The following is a 12,598-nucleotide window of genomic DNA, read 5'->3' as shown; positions in this document are numbered from 1 at the left end:
CAGTCAACCAATATACTTCAGAGTGCTTATAAAAATTAGATCATATACAGTCCTGCAAATGACTGCAGAATAACCTCAGGTTATGTACGCGTATAGTTGTGCGCACATGCATGTGCAGGTACACACACACTCCAGAGTACTTACTCCTCTTCGTCTAATCATTTTAGAGAATCCCTTCAGGGAAACCAGCAAGAACATGGTATGTGTATTTAGAAGAACAAACAAACTTTGGCCACTCAAGCCCACAAAATGAATTAAAGCCCCAGAAACTACCTTAAACATCCTCATGTGAAATACTGGAAGTGAAATACATAAATTCCATTGTGCTTTTCAAAATGAAAGTGAAGGTTTCATGCATTTGGAAAAAGGAAAAGTCCAGACAGAGGTAGTTTATAGTCCCAGATCCCTGAGATCAAAGAACAGTTGACATAAATCCCCATGTATGATTTACTAAAGAAGCTGATTGGGAAAATAAAGAGTTTATCACAGAGATTGCCCAGGGCATTCTTCTACATATGTTCCAAAAGAAAAATTCAAAATACCTCATAATGTGTCCATGTAGCACAGATAAAAGGAACTGCTAAATAGCAACGGCAGCATTGTAGCAACATCCACTAGCAGAATAACAGAAAAGGGTCTATTGGTATTTCCATTTTAAATCCATTCCTTTGATAAAAATATCCAGTTTTTCATTAATCACATGGAACTGTCTGAAGTTTAGCAAAACCAGGTTCTCTATATAGGTGAAGCATGATCCAACTGACACAGAAACCAATGGAAAGACAACTACCTTCACACGAATCACTGTGGATATTCTTTGACTTAAAGAGATGTGCAAAAAACACTAAACTGTTGAGATATTACTGCAGCAGTAATTCAGAGACTACTAGAGAGACACATGCGAGTTAGATTATAACTAGGTGAAGGCTATGGCAAGTAGGTGACTACATCTTTACACCCCTGAATTAACACCCAAGTGCTGTCAGCTTGAGAAAAAGAGTATTTTGCAATCCTGTAGTCAAGCTCTTTATTCTTAGGCAGGGGCAAATGTAGCCTTCCAATTCAATGGGTGTGGACACAGGGGGCAGGGGAAGTAATGGGGAAGGAGGTGTCAGAGAGGGCCCAGGCCCGGGGGGGTCACTGCCCTCCCTGCAGGGCTGGGGGCAGCCCATGGCCATGGGGTGTGCTGTTCTTCCTGTGGAGATGTGGAGGTTCTACCCTGTGTGCATCCAGGGGGCCACACCTAGTCCTGCCTCTCCCTGAGCTCCAGCCCCTTTGCAGTGGGAGCAGCTCCCCCCCCCACCCCACTCCTGCCTCAGTGCAGACCGGACTGTCAGGGCAAGAGACCAATCAACAGCAGGCACAAAGCCTGATTGTCGCTGCAACAGTGAGCGCCAGACCACAATACCAATCACTCAAATTTGGCCTAACCACCTCTCCATTCACACTCAATCACATACATGCACACCTCATGATGGAGGGATGGCCGGGCTAAATTTGAGCGAGTGGCATTGCGACCCTGTTCGCCAGGTTGTTGTGCCACTCAGTTTGACTTGAGCTGGCCTGATTTCTGCAGGTGCAATTCCACCCATGGACCCCAGGTAAAGCCACCCTTGCTCTTGGCACCTACTGAGACTAGTGTTGGCAACCCTAATCAATTTCAACCAAAGCAGGCATAATAAAGGCACAATGCTCCTCTATTAAGGATGCTGGGATAAGCATCAAAGAAGAGAAAGACAAGAAAGGGTGTGTGAGGGAAAGACAGCAAGTGTACAATATTTAGAGAGCAATGTCCAAGGAGTGAGTAGGGACTGATGTTGGATTCACACTGTAGTTAAATGATCTAGAAGAGACTAGAGCAGAGTATGTTAATTAACTTTGAAAATGATAGTAAATAAGTAGCCACTGTGAATACCAGTGAGGTTAGAGAAAAATGGATTTAGAGGTTAGAAATATCAGCAGGTGGTACATAAATGAGTATAATCCTGGAAAAGCAAGCATATCTGGGGGGGGGGGGGGGGGAAATAAGCCAATATACAGAAATTAAATGGAAGGGAGACACTTAGAGAGCAGGGAGGCCAAGAGACACCAAATGGGTAATGTTGGATAAGAACAGCTAATTCGATATCCATGCAACTAGACAGAAAAGAACAATCCAAAGTACTGTAGTACACAGTCCTCTTTCTAGACAGAAAAGATGAGACTGACTACTCTTACAACACCACATTTCAACTCTTATCTCAAAACCAAAGAGATGTTGACTGATTGGCAGAAATTCACAGAAAAGGCTGCAAACATTGCTTTAAAGGGTATAGGAACCAACATGAGAAATTGGATGTACCTTATACTGCTTGGCCAAATTACAATTAAGGGAGATGCAATGACATTTTTCTGAAAAGCATGAACAATTACACCAGAGAGAAGTTATTTAGGATGGTCCAAGGGAGAATAATAACCGAATGAAATGTAAGAAAACATAGGATTAAAAGAAAAAAATCCCAACGATGAGGTCTATTAGGCTGTAGAACTTCGTCTAAGAAATCCCTTCATTAAAGAGAACCTACCATATGGGAATCTCCTGCAATGGCAGGGGACAGAAAAGATTCTGCAGGACTAAGTTTTCAGAGGGTCACTATTTGGTACAGGGTGCACCCAATTTCTATGATTAAAATATTCATTGTATCATATATAATTGCATTCTTAATCACCCATTTCCTCCCACAAATGACTGCATGTATAAAACCAAGACCCTTCATGCTGCCAACTTTTAGGGGGCAGGAGTGTTAAAATTGATTTTAGGAAATTTTGTTTTGTTATGGATGATGGAAATTTATTATCACTCGAAGTCCAAAACAGAAAACAAGTTGAAAATCACAGTTTAAGAGCCAAAACAGATAGCATTTTGACATATATTATATTATACAAGCAGTTACATATTGTTTATATAGCACTGCATACACACTGTAAAGAACAACAGGAGAACTGCGACAAACAACAGGTTTCCTGCCCCAGAGGGCTTACCATTTAAAGGCGCAGTCTGGCATAGTACCATAGACAAAGCGTGGCAGGAGGTTACTATAAACTGAATGAATAACAAAGCAGCTCTATGCACGTATCTATCTAAGGCATTTCGATGGCTGCAATATTATCAGAGCACCTTGCACATCTTCAGCGTATTTATCCTCACTACACCTCTGTGAAATAGAGATTCTATTATTCCCATTTTACAGATGGGGAACTGAAGTACAGACACTCAGGCCACATATATACTATGGGGACTAAAGAGACATAGCTACAGCACTGTAGCTATGTCGGCATAACCCCGTAATGTGGACACAGCCTGCAGTGACCGAAGGGTTTTTCCATCCATGTAAGAACAGCTCCTCCCCGAGGAACGGAAGCTAGGTCAACAGAAGCATTTTTATTTATTTATTTATTTTTAATAACCTAGCTGAGTCTACCCTGGGGTTAGGTCAGCATTGCTACAGCTCTCAGGCATGTGGATTTTTCACACCCCCATCGTGCCGTAGCTACGTGGACCTAAATGTTAAGTGTAGTTTAGGCCTAAATGACTTTGCCCAAGATCACACAGAGGTCTAACAGAGCAAGAAATCGAATCCTGGTCTCCCAGGTTTTTAGGCTAGCGCCCTAACAACTAGATCATCCTTTCTCTCATGATGGATTATCAAGGAGTTCTGCGTATGCTAACTAGGAAATCATTGTAAGCATAAAGTGGCAGCATGGAAGAATGTATTTGTATTATGGTAGTGCCCACAATATGTTAATTAAGACAGAACAAAGCAAAGCAACTATTTTGCTAAATGCCTAAGAACATGCTTGAGAATAACAATGTTAAGTTTTAAATACATCTACTGGTCATGTCCTACTTTTCTTACAGTATTCACTATGCTTTGCTTTTCTTATTAATGAAGATACTATGAAGAGACAAGTTTCATTCAATAGGATTCTGAATGCTGAACTTGTATGGTTATGACAAGAAGTCTCAGTATAGCCTTCACCATGGCAATGAAAAGAACCATAAAGCTTGCATTCATGAGTATTTGCTCTGGAGCACCTTGTGTGCAGATTATATGTCAATGGATCCATTTCACTTTAGAATTCATACACTATATCACAGGCTCATCAAAGTTTTGTTCGCATTGCACATGGTCTAAAGGATCTATTATCCCAATACATTATAAAGAAATCTGTTTCTTAAATGATCTTATATTAACTACAAAAACATTACACTAAAGTTAAAATTCTAACTTAAATAAGAGCTTCATTAATGACTTGGATAAAGGAGTAGAGAGTACAGTTATAAAATTTGAGAATGACACCAAACTGGAAGAGTTTGCAAGCATTGTGGAGGACAGGATTAGAATTCAAAACAACTTGGACAAATTGGAGAACTACTCTGACATAAACAAGATGAAATTCATTAAAGACAAGTGCCAAGTATTATACTTAGGACAGAAAAAATCAAATGCACAAATAGAAAATGGCTAGGCACCAGTACTGCTGAAAAGGATCTGGGGGTTATAGTGGATCACAAATTGAATGTGGTTAATATTCTGGGGTGTACTATCAGGAGTGTTGTATGTAAGACACAGGAGGTAATTGCACTGCTCCGTTCAGCACTGTTGAGACCTCAGCTAGAGTACTGTGTCCAGCTCTGGGCACCCCACTTTAAGATGTGAACAAATTAGAGAGTCCAGAGGAGAGCAACAAAAGTGATAAAAAGTTTAGGTCAGGTTTTCTATGAAGAAAGGTTAAAAAACTGGGCATGTTTAGTCTTGAGAAAAGAAGAAGGGGCAGGGGATGGATAACAGTCTTCAAATATGTTAAGAGCTGTTATAAAGAGAATGGTGATGAATTTCCTCCAGGTCCACTGAACGCAGGACAAGAAGTAATCTGCAGCAAGAGAGATTTAGGATAGATATTAGGAAAAACTTTCTAACTATAAAGGTAGTTAAGCTCTGGAACAGGCTTCCAAGGGAGGTTGTGCAACCCTGGTCATTGGAGGTTTTTAAGAACAGGTTGGACAAACACCTGTCAGGGATGGATTAGGTTTACTTGGTCCTGGCTTAGTGTAGAGGGCTGAACTCAATGACCTCTCGACATCCCTTCCAGCCCTACATTTCTATGATTTTAAGCCTTGTGGTATGGTGGTCTGTAAAAATGAATGTTACAGAATAAAGCACGAAAGATGTCCCAGGGACACAGTATAAGGGAGGAAATTAATTATATACCTCCCATATAAAATGTTGGTCTCCAGAAACATGTTAAAGATTTGCCTTTCCTTTGCTGCCACTCACTATATTTCTTCCCATATTATTATTTCCTTCCCATCCTTATGCTTCAGAGCACAGGATTCTAGTAAATGTACATTTTTACTGCACATGCACACAGTGTATAGCAGCAGGCAAGAGCAACAGCATGGAAATCTAAGGCTTACCATTTTTGGGGGGGGAGGGGATTGGAGAGGATTAAGGACCTACTGTTGTTGTATATAAATGAAGAGATACTTGCCCTGCTAACCTAGTTACAAATCCAACAATAAGCAGCAATTCAACTCAAGTTACAAATGCTAAAATATTCTATCATCAGTGCTCCCCTCCACATCTGTCCAAGTTGACAGTACAGTGGAATGCATTCCCAGAAAAATACAAATGCACTGAGGAACTTAGAAACAAAAATTAACAGACTCAGTAATGAGATGTCTTTTCTTGCCTTTGTTTACCCGTTTCTATTTTCTGGTCTCCCTCTGTCTTCTGTTTATACTATCTTCCATTTCGGGTTTTTTTCTCCCTTGTTTTCTTTTCTACTCTTCCTCTTTTTCCCCATGTTTTTCCTCCCCTCCCCGCCAACACCACCTTCCTGTTTTGTGGGTCCCCTCCTTCATTACTTGTAGTCAATCCCTTTCTGCTACTCCTTCTCCCCACTTCCTGTCTCCACCTTTCTTTCTACCCCCTTCACTTTCCCTTATTAGTTTTCTCTCTTGGCTTCTCTCTCACCCTCCAACGATTGCGTTCTCTCTCTCTCTCTCCTCTTGACATCCCCATTTTTCCCTATCTCCCTTCTTGGTCTTCTTTATCCATATTCACTGACAAAAAGCTTCAGAGTTAAGGATGAGTTTTGCAGAACTCAGCATTCTAGAAGAGCATGAGATACCACCAGGCAACCTTAACAAGTTTTTTTGTCAGTTAATTTCTTAGTTTTTTTTTTAATGAAATGTTTTTGGTAGGAGACGGTGGTCATTTAGACAATTGTAGTTATGTAGGGTTGCAGCTGAGATGCTACTGTAGCCAAGTAATGATTTATAATACCTACCTTTTACATAGCACTTCATCAGCAGATCTCAAAGTACTGTACACCAAGGAAGGAAGCATCATTATTCCCACTGTATAAATGAGGAAACTGAGGCACAGAGACATGTGAAGTTGCCCATTCATCTCATTCTCACTGGGGTGTTCTCATTCAGTTGAGATGAATACAGCCTGAAACAACAGCTCTAAGAACCTGAGAACTGCTCCATTCATTTCAGGCAGTGTTCTCACCCCACCGCCGGTTCTGAACTCAGCAGTGTGTTCTTGGTTCATGCTACCAGAATGCTTGTTCTCAACTGCCACCCAAAAGAGCGGGGCTTCCCCAGATCCCAGCCCATATGAGGGATCTGGGAGAGAGGCTCAGCCTTCCATATCCCAGCTCTCACATGGGAGAGAAAAAGAGAGAGGGGCTCAGAAACCCCTGGGGCAGGACCCACCAAGATCTGAGCTCCCACATGGGGGACAGGGAGAGAGGTTGAGATACCCCTCAAGAGGGTCAGTGCCCCACCTCCCAGAGAGCAGCATGCACGTGGGATGGGAAAAAGTAAGATAGGCACCCCAGCCCCTAATCCTCCCCACTCGCCTGGCACCCACCTTCATGTCATGCCTCAGTGCCCCACCCCTCCATTCCCCCGCTGCCTAATCCCCACCCTCTCCCCCAGACCCTTTCCCCTATGCTATCACCCATCTCCATTTATGCCCCTCCCCTCACTGCAACCCCAAAGTCCTCTCCCTCAACCCCTCCCAGCATATAAATTTATTTTCTTCCTGAAAATAATTTGAGCATCTTCTGAATTTTCTGCCGCACTCAGATTACATTTCCCCAAAATATAAAAGGCTTTGAGAAATGCATGTTGCTGCAATCTGCCTACGTTACACTTTCAGCTTTCTGCCAAGGGTTGGGTTGAAATCTACAATGCCTGGGGGCTGCTCAGGTCCTGTTGTTCATGGCAGGCTAGCAACTCCCTTGGACACACATCATCATGAAGCACACCAAATTTCAAAAGCAACATGAGCAAACATGGATTTTAGAATACTTAGAAGAATCAACTTCTAAAATAGAAAGGCATTCTCAACCTTAACTATAGCAGAGATGTTGCTATAGTTCAGAGGCCAAAAAAATGCCAGGAGGTTTCAAACATAGGTACCCAGCTCAAAAAGTACCCATCCCTGAGCATGAAAAAGAATTTCAAACCCTTGCAATTCTTAAAAAGGAGCATCCAGAGGGACATTGACCTCCAAAACTGATGTATAGTGAGCCGTCTTCAGACATCATAAGACTCAAGACCTTGAATTAAGAAGCTCTGATAAATCAACAAAACTCTGAGAAATTCGGCTATTGCATCACATAGGATGTTTGAGATCACAATGTCCTGATATCCCTGCAACATCTATTCACAAAAGGGCAAATAAGGACAGTGGACCAGCTTATCTCATTCCTCTGTTTTATTGGTTTAATTCACGTTTCCAAAACTGGGGGAGGAGAGGGATGTATTTTCTCTGGTAATTTAACAATAATGTAAGTGAAATAAAGATTTTTGGCTTTTAGTATTTTATCACAATTTTCACATCCATTAGCAGAAGATCAAAAATCCCCTATCTAAAAGGGTGCTCCTCTTTCCTCATTTAAACATATTACTACAGACGAAAAGAAAGAAAATATAATGCAGCAGGATTTCAAAGCCATTTTGAATGCCAAAGCAACTATTTCCATCTATGGAATCTCAACAGTCACACTAAAGGATATGATATCAGCAATAGGAATTGAACTAGTAAAATGTTACATATTACTTCAAGATATTAACAACAGTAGAGATGCTTAGAAGATTGTTATGAAGATAACCCAAACTGTTGGTCTATTCCACTATCTATTTGCACTGGAACTCTGTCTTTCAAACCAATATTAACACCAAACTTAAATTCAGGTCTTCAGAAAACCACAGGGACTGAGACCTTTAACACCCACTTTTAATTCAGATTAACTGCTTTGCTGTTACATGTAAGGTTGCTTTTCTATGTTCTAAATCCAGTGCCAACTGAAGCTTCCAACCAGGTTGCATTTCAGTGACACACCTTACATTTTAAAGTAAGAAAAAGACACCATTTATAACATTGTATTGGTGTCCGCTTGTGCTGCCCAAGCTCATGATATGTCAGTGTCTCCATTATCAACCTGTATTATAAGGGGTTTCCCAACCTGACCATAAAAACTCAGATTCAGGCTGAAACATGGTATATTTTGTCTCAAACTGGGAACCTCTTTCTGTAAACACATTAAATGTGTTATGCACACACAGTCATTTTTACATTCCAAACTGTAAATAGAACTGTACATAAATTGCAACGCTTGAACACTTTTAGACTCCTGTAAGTTAAAAATGGCTCATTTTATAAAATAAAATGTTGTATGTCAGTCCAAATATACTGTAATTTGAAAAAAGATTTGATATAGTAATTAAAATACAGCTTGTGTATAGACGGTAGTATTTTAAATATGGATTTTTACTAAATATGCAGCATTATGATAAATGATGTGCACAGGCTTAGCATTGCTGATATGCATTCACAGCATACGCTGAAAAATAAACACCTTTTTCTGGTGTATGAATGTGAATTAAGATTAGTACACAACAATGCTAAATACATTCTCTAAATAACAGATCTATAGTACAAAATATAGTACACTATATTCAGTAAGCTTCTATTGATTAAAACATACACTATATGTCAAGATTTATCTGAATCTTGTAATCTAGAGAAACAACTGACCCGAAGAGATCTCACATTTCAAAGCATATCCTTGGCACTACCCACATCTTACTACTATAGAAACACAGGAGATGACACAACATTGTTCAAATAGATGCTGAGCAGCCAGATATAGGAGTCTATATAGTCTTCCAAACCATACATGAGCAATAGCGTGGCACAACATGACTGTACACTAGAATGGTAGACATAATTATGATTTTTTTTTTTGCTTTTCTGAAGTTTATTTAGACCCTTGATATTATCTGAAGATAAAAATAAATCACAGATGTAAACGGCTTGCCTTTCTATCTTACAAGCCACTGCAGTTCTCTGATTATGAGTCAGTCATAGGTTCATCTGCAGAAGAATGACTCAGTATAAACTTTTAAACAATAGTTATTTTTCTACTACACTATCAAATGAAACAATTAAAACACTATGCAGTAAATAGTGCACACATTTACTAAATATTAAAATTAATGCCGTTTTTGTTCAAGCTAGGGAGATCATTTTATAAAATATGGCCTTGGTACATATGCAGTACAAAAATACAGCTCTTTTTGCAGTAAGTATGGATAGCTATTTCTATTTAAATACTGAGAGAGGATATTCCCCAATAGGGACATGTGAAACCCACATTAAATTGAATGTATTTTACATCCTTCACTGGAGAAGCCCTCCTTGCCCGCAACACACACACATCCAATATGGTAATGGTTTGCTAAAAGCCAGCTCAACGCAGATATCAGATAATGTTTTCACACACACACCCCAGCCAAATTCTACACGGTTAACAAAGCAAAGCGGTCTTTGGAGGGGCAAAGTTAGCAAAATAAGCGTTTGCCACAAGTGAAAAGAACAGCTCAAAACACACAGACACTGCCCCTTTAAAAGCGTATATGGCCCGCCCACACTGCCTATGAGAGAGCCAGAAATTGAGAGAGCTTTCTGCATTCAAACAACACATCAAATACATGCAAGAACCCTTAAGCACATCGCCTAGCAGAGCGACAAGTGGAAGGGGTTTTTTGCATGGAACACTTACTGATCGGCTCCTCCAGGCAGGGAGATGTCAGGCGGGTTTTAGCCTTGCAAGTACGTCTCCCCCACCTCAAAAAAATGAAAATAAAGCAACAGCCCGGAGTATGTCTGTGTCTGGGCAGGGTCTGAGCGGCAGCCCTGAGTACGAATCTGCGCCCCGGCAGCAGCAGCAGGCGCCGCCTGAGGCTGAATCAATCCCTGGGCAGCAGCAGCAGCCACCGCCGCCAGACCCTGGGCAACAGGCTGAGTCTGAGGTGTCTGTCCCTGGCTGGTGGCTGAAGCCGTGTCCCGCACATGAGCTAGGCAGCAGCAGCCGCCTAAGCCCGTCTCAGTCCCTGGGCAGCCGCCGCCGCCTCGCCCCCAGCAGCCAGATCCAGAGTCGGAGCCGAGCCGCAGCGTGTCCCTAAGTGGGAGCGGGTGGCCGCAGCCCTGCCCCTGCCCACGAGCCTGAGCCCGGACAGCCGCCGGGCTCGCTGAAGCCCCTTCCCGTGCGGGTGCGCAGAGCCCCCCGCCGCCCCTACCTGCCAGCGTGTGAGGGGGACCCACTGCAGCGGCCGCTGCCCGGCTGGAAAGTCCCTGGTGCTCTGCCCCGGCTCCCCCCGCCCCGCACTTCCTCTCCCGCCCGCCCGCCCGCCCAGGCTGGAAATCCCCAGCACGGCGCGCTGCTCTGCCTCTAGTCCTCGCACACCGAGGGGCGGCTCCCTCCAGCCGGGCTCCTTAGCGCGCAGGCGAGAGGGGGCCGGGCCTGGCCTGCGGCCCGCCCCGGCTGCACCTGATGCCGCCGCCCCCTAGGGGAACTCGCTAGCCGGGCCCGTGCCAGCGGAGAGCTGGTCGGGGCCGGCACCGGCACCGGCACCAGCCCAGCCCTCAGCAAGCCGGGGGACGGGGTGGCCCCCGCAAGGCGCAGCGATGGTACCGAGCAGTGTGGCCGCTGCCGCTAACACGGCTCCTCCGCCGCACCCACGGGCTCCTCGGCGGACGGCTGGGAGGTGTAACGCGCGGCGTTGCCGCGGGGCCCCCCGCAGGCTGCTCCAGCCCGCACAAATGCACATGCGCCCCGGCTGGAGAAGTCGAGCGGAGTAGACGGTCAGGGAGAAAGCGGCTGAAGGAGGCCGGGGCAAGAGGCTAGGGGGCAAGAGGTGCAGTTGCCCCCACCCGCAACCCTTGCTTTGTCCCTGCCCTTAGATTTTTCCTAGGTCTAGATGCTCAATTATGTCTTCCACAGTTTGCTCCCTCCCCCCCAACTTTACAAGATATAATAGAATCACATATAAAGTTCTCAGAGTAACAGCCGTGTTAGTCTGTATCCGCAAAAAGAAGAACAGGAGTACTTGTGGCACCTTAGAGACTAACAAATATATTAGAGCATAAGCTTTCGTGGACTACAGCCCACTTCTTCGGATGCATACGAAGAAGTGGGCTGTAGTCCACGAAAGCTTATGCTCTAATAAATTTGTTAGTCTCTAAGGTGCCACAAGTACTCATATAAAGTTCTGTATGCTGTCCCATTTTCCCCTCCCCTCAGAAATGATGTCCCAGGGGAAAAGTGAAAAGGGGTGAGGGAAAGAGGAGATGGAATGTGAAGAGGGAGAAAATCATGCAGAGGACTAGAATGGGAAGAGGAAGCATAGAAAGGAAGGAAATGGATTATCACATATGAAAATACAATCCATTTTTACCTAAAATCACTCCATCCTCAGCTGCACTAAACTCCTAACCAATGGGGACCAAAGAACCCCACCCAAAATTGAATGATCTTCAGGAGAGAGTGACTAAACCAAACCCCTAAAATACCAGTATACAAATCACTAGGACAGATCATAAAAACGAGCTAGACTGCTAGTTCTCTACACAAAACTAGCAAATTGCTTCAGTGCAGTGGAAAGTGCAAAACTAAGACCTGCTCTCACGATAAACTAGAGGTAACACAGAGTCACACAGCTGTGCAAACCCAGAAAGAGTGTGCAATCACCGTGACAGAGAACAGATTGAAAGAGAAAGATATTTTCTACTCCAGTGTCCAAAAGAAAAGGAAGTATGAGAAATGTATTTACTCAATTATAAGAAATGATAAGAGACTTCACATTAAACAGCAAAGGGGGGGGGGGACGGTACATAACTGGGAAAAAGATGGCAGCAATAGTATCACGTTATTTAGAGCAAACTGCTACTAAATCAGCAGTAGATAACGTTAACTAAACACAAGGGGTTTAACCCCCAATATAAAATGTTAAACTCTGTCTTGGGCAGATGCTTTATGAACTGAATCTACAGGTGACAGATAGAAGATTCTCTTTTACACATGGACAACTTTTGTATAGTTTGTCATGTCAGTAAAACATAGCATTGAAGTGAGAGGAAATGAGGGCGGGTGGCAGAGGAATAGACAATTGGGGCCCAGTGCAGGTTTTTATTGTGGACCCCCTCCCACAGCAGTGCCATCCCTAATCCAGGAGCACCACCAGCTTTTTTGCTGC

The 12,598-nt window shown here is 43.3% G+C and overlaps 1 protein-coding gene across 4 annotated transcripts in view; it reads right to left on the bottom strand.

The window, feature by feature from the left end:
- Positions 1 to 12,598, bottom strand: part of TRAF3 (TNF receptor associated factor 3) — a 135,374-nt gene that overhangs the window by 85,492 nt on the left and 37,284 nt on the right. The window contains exons 1-2 of one of the 4 annotated variants that reach the window (XM_054027873.1): positions 10,643 to 10,721; positions 10,126 to 10,190 (exon numbers count right to left, since the gene is read on the bottom strand). The exons of 1 other annotated variant lie outside the window; for it this stretch is intronic. The gene's annotated coding sequence lies outside the window, so the exon portion shown is untranslated. Of the gene's footprint in view, positions 1 to 10,125; positions 10,191 to 10,642; positions 10,722 to 12,598 lie in introns of those variants that run through there. 2 more of the 4 variants (XM_054027875.1, XM_054027874.1) reach the window with 2 other exon arrangements.

This window comes from Malaclemys terrapin, chromosome 4, assembly GCF_027887155.1.
Source record: "Malaclemys terrapin pileata isolate rMalTer1 chromosome 4, rMalTer1.hap1, whole genome shotgun sequence".
Lineage (NCBI taxonomy): Eukaryota > Metazoa > Chordata > Testudines > Emydidae > Malaclemys > Malaclemys terrapin.
The sequence above is the reverse complement of the archived record's forward strand: the minus strand, read 5'-3'. Positions and strand labels throughout refer to the sequence as shown.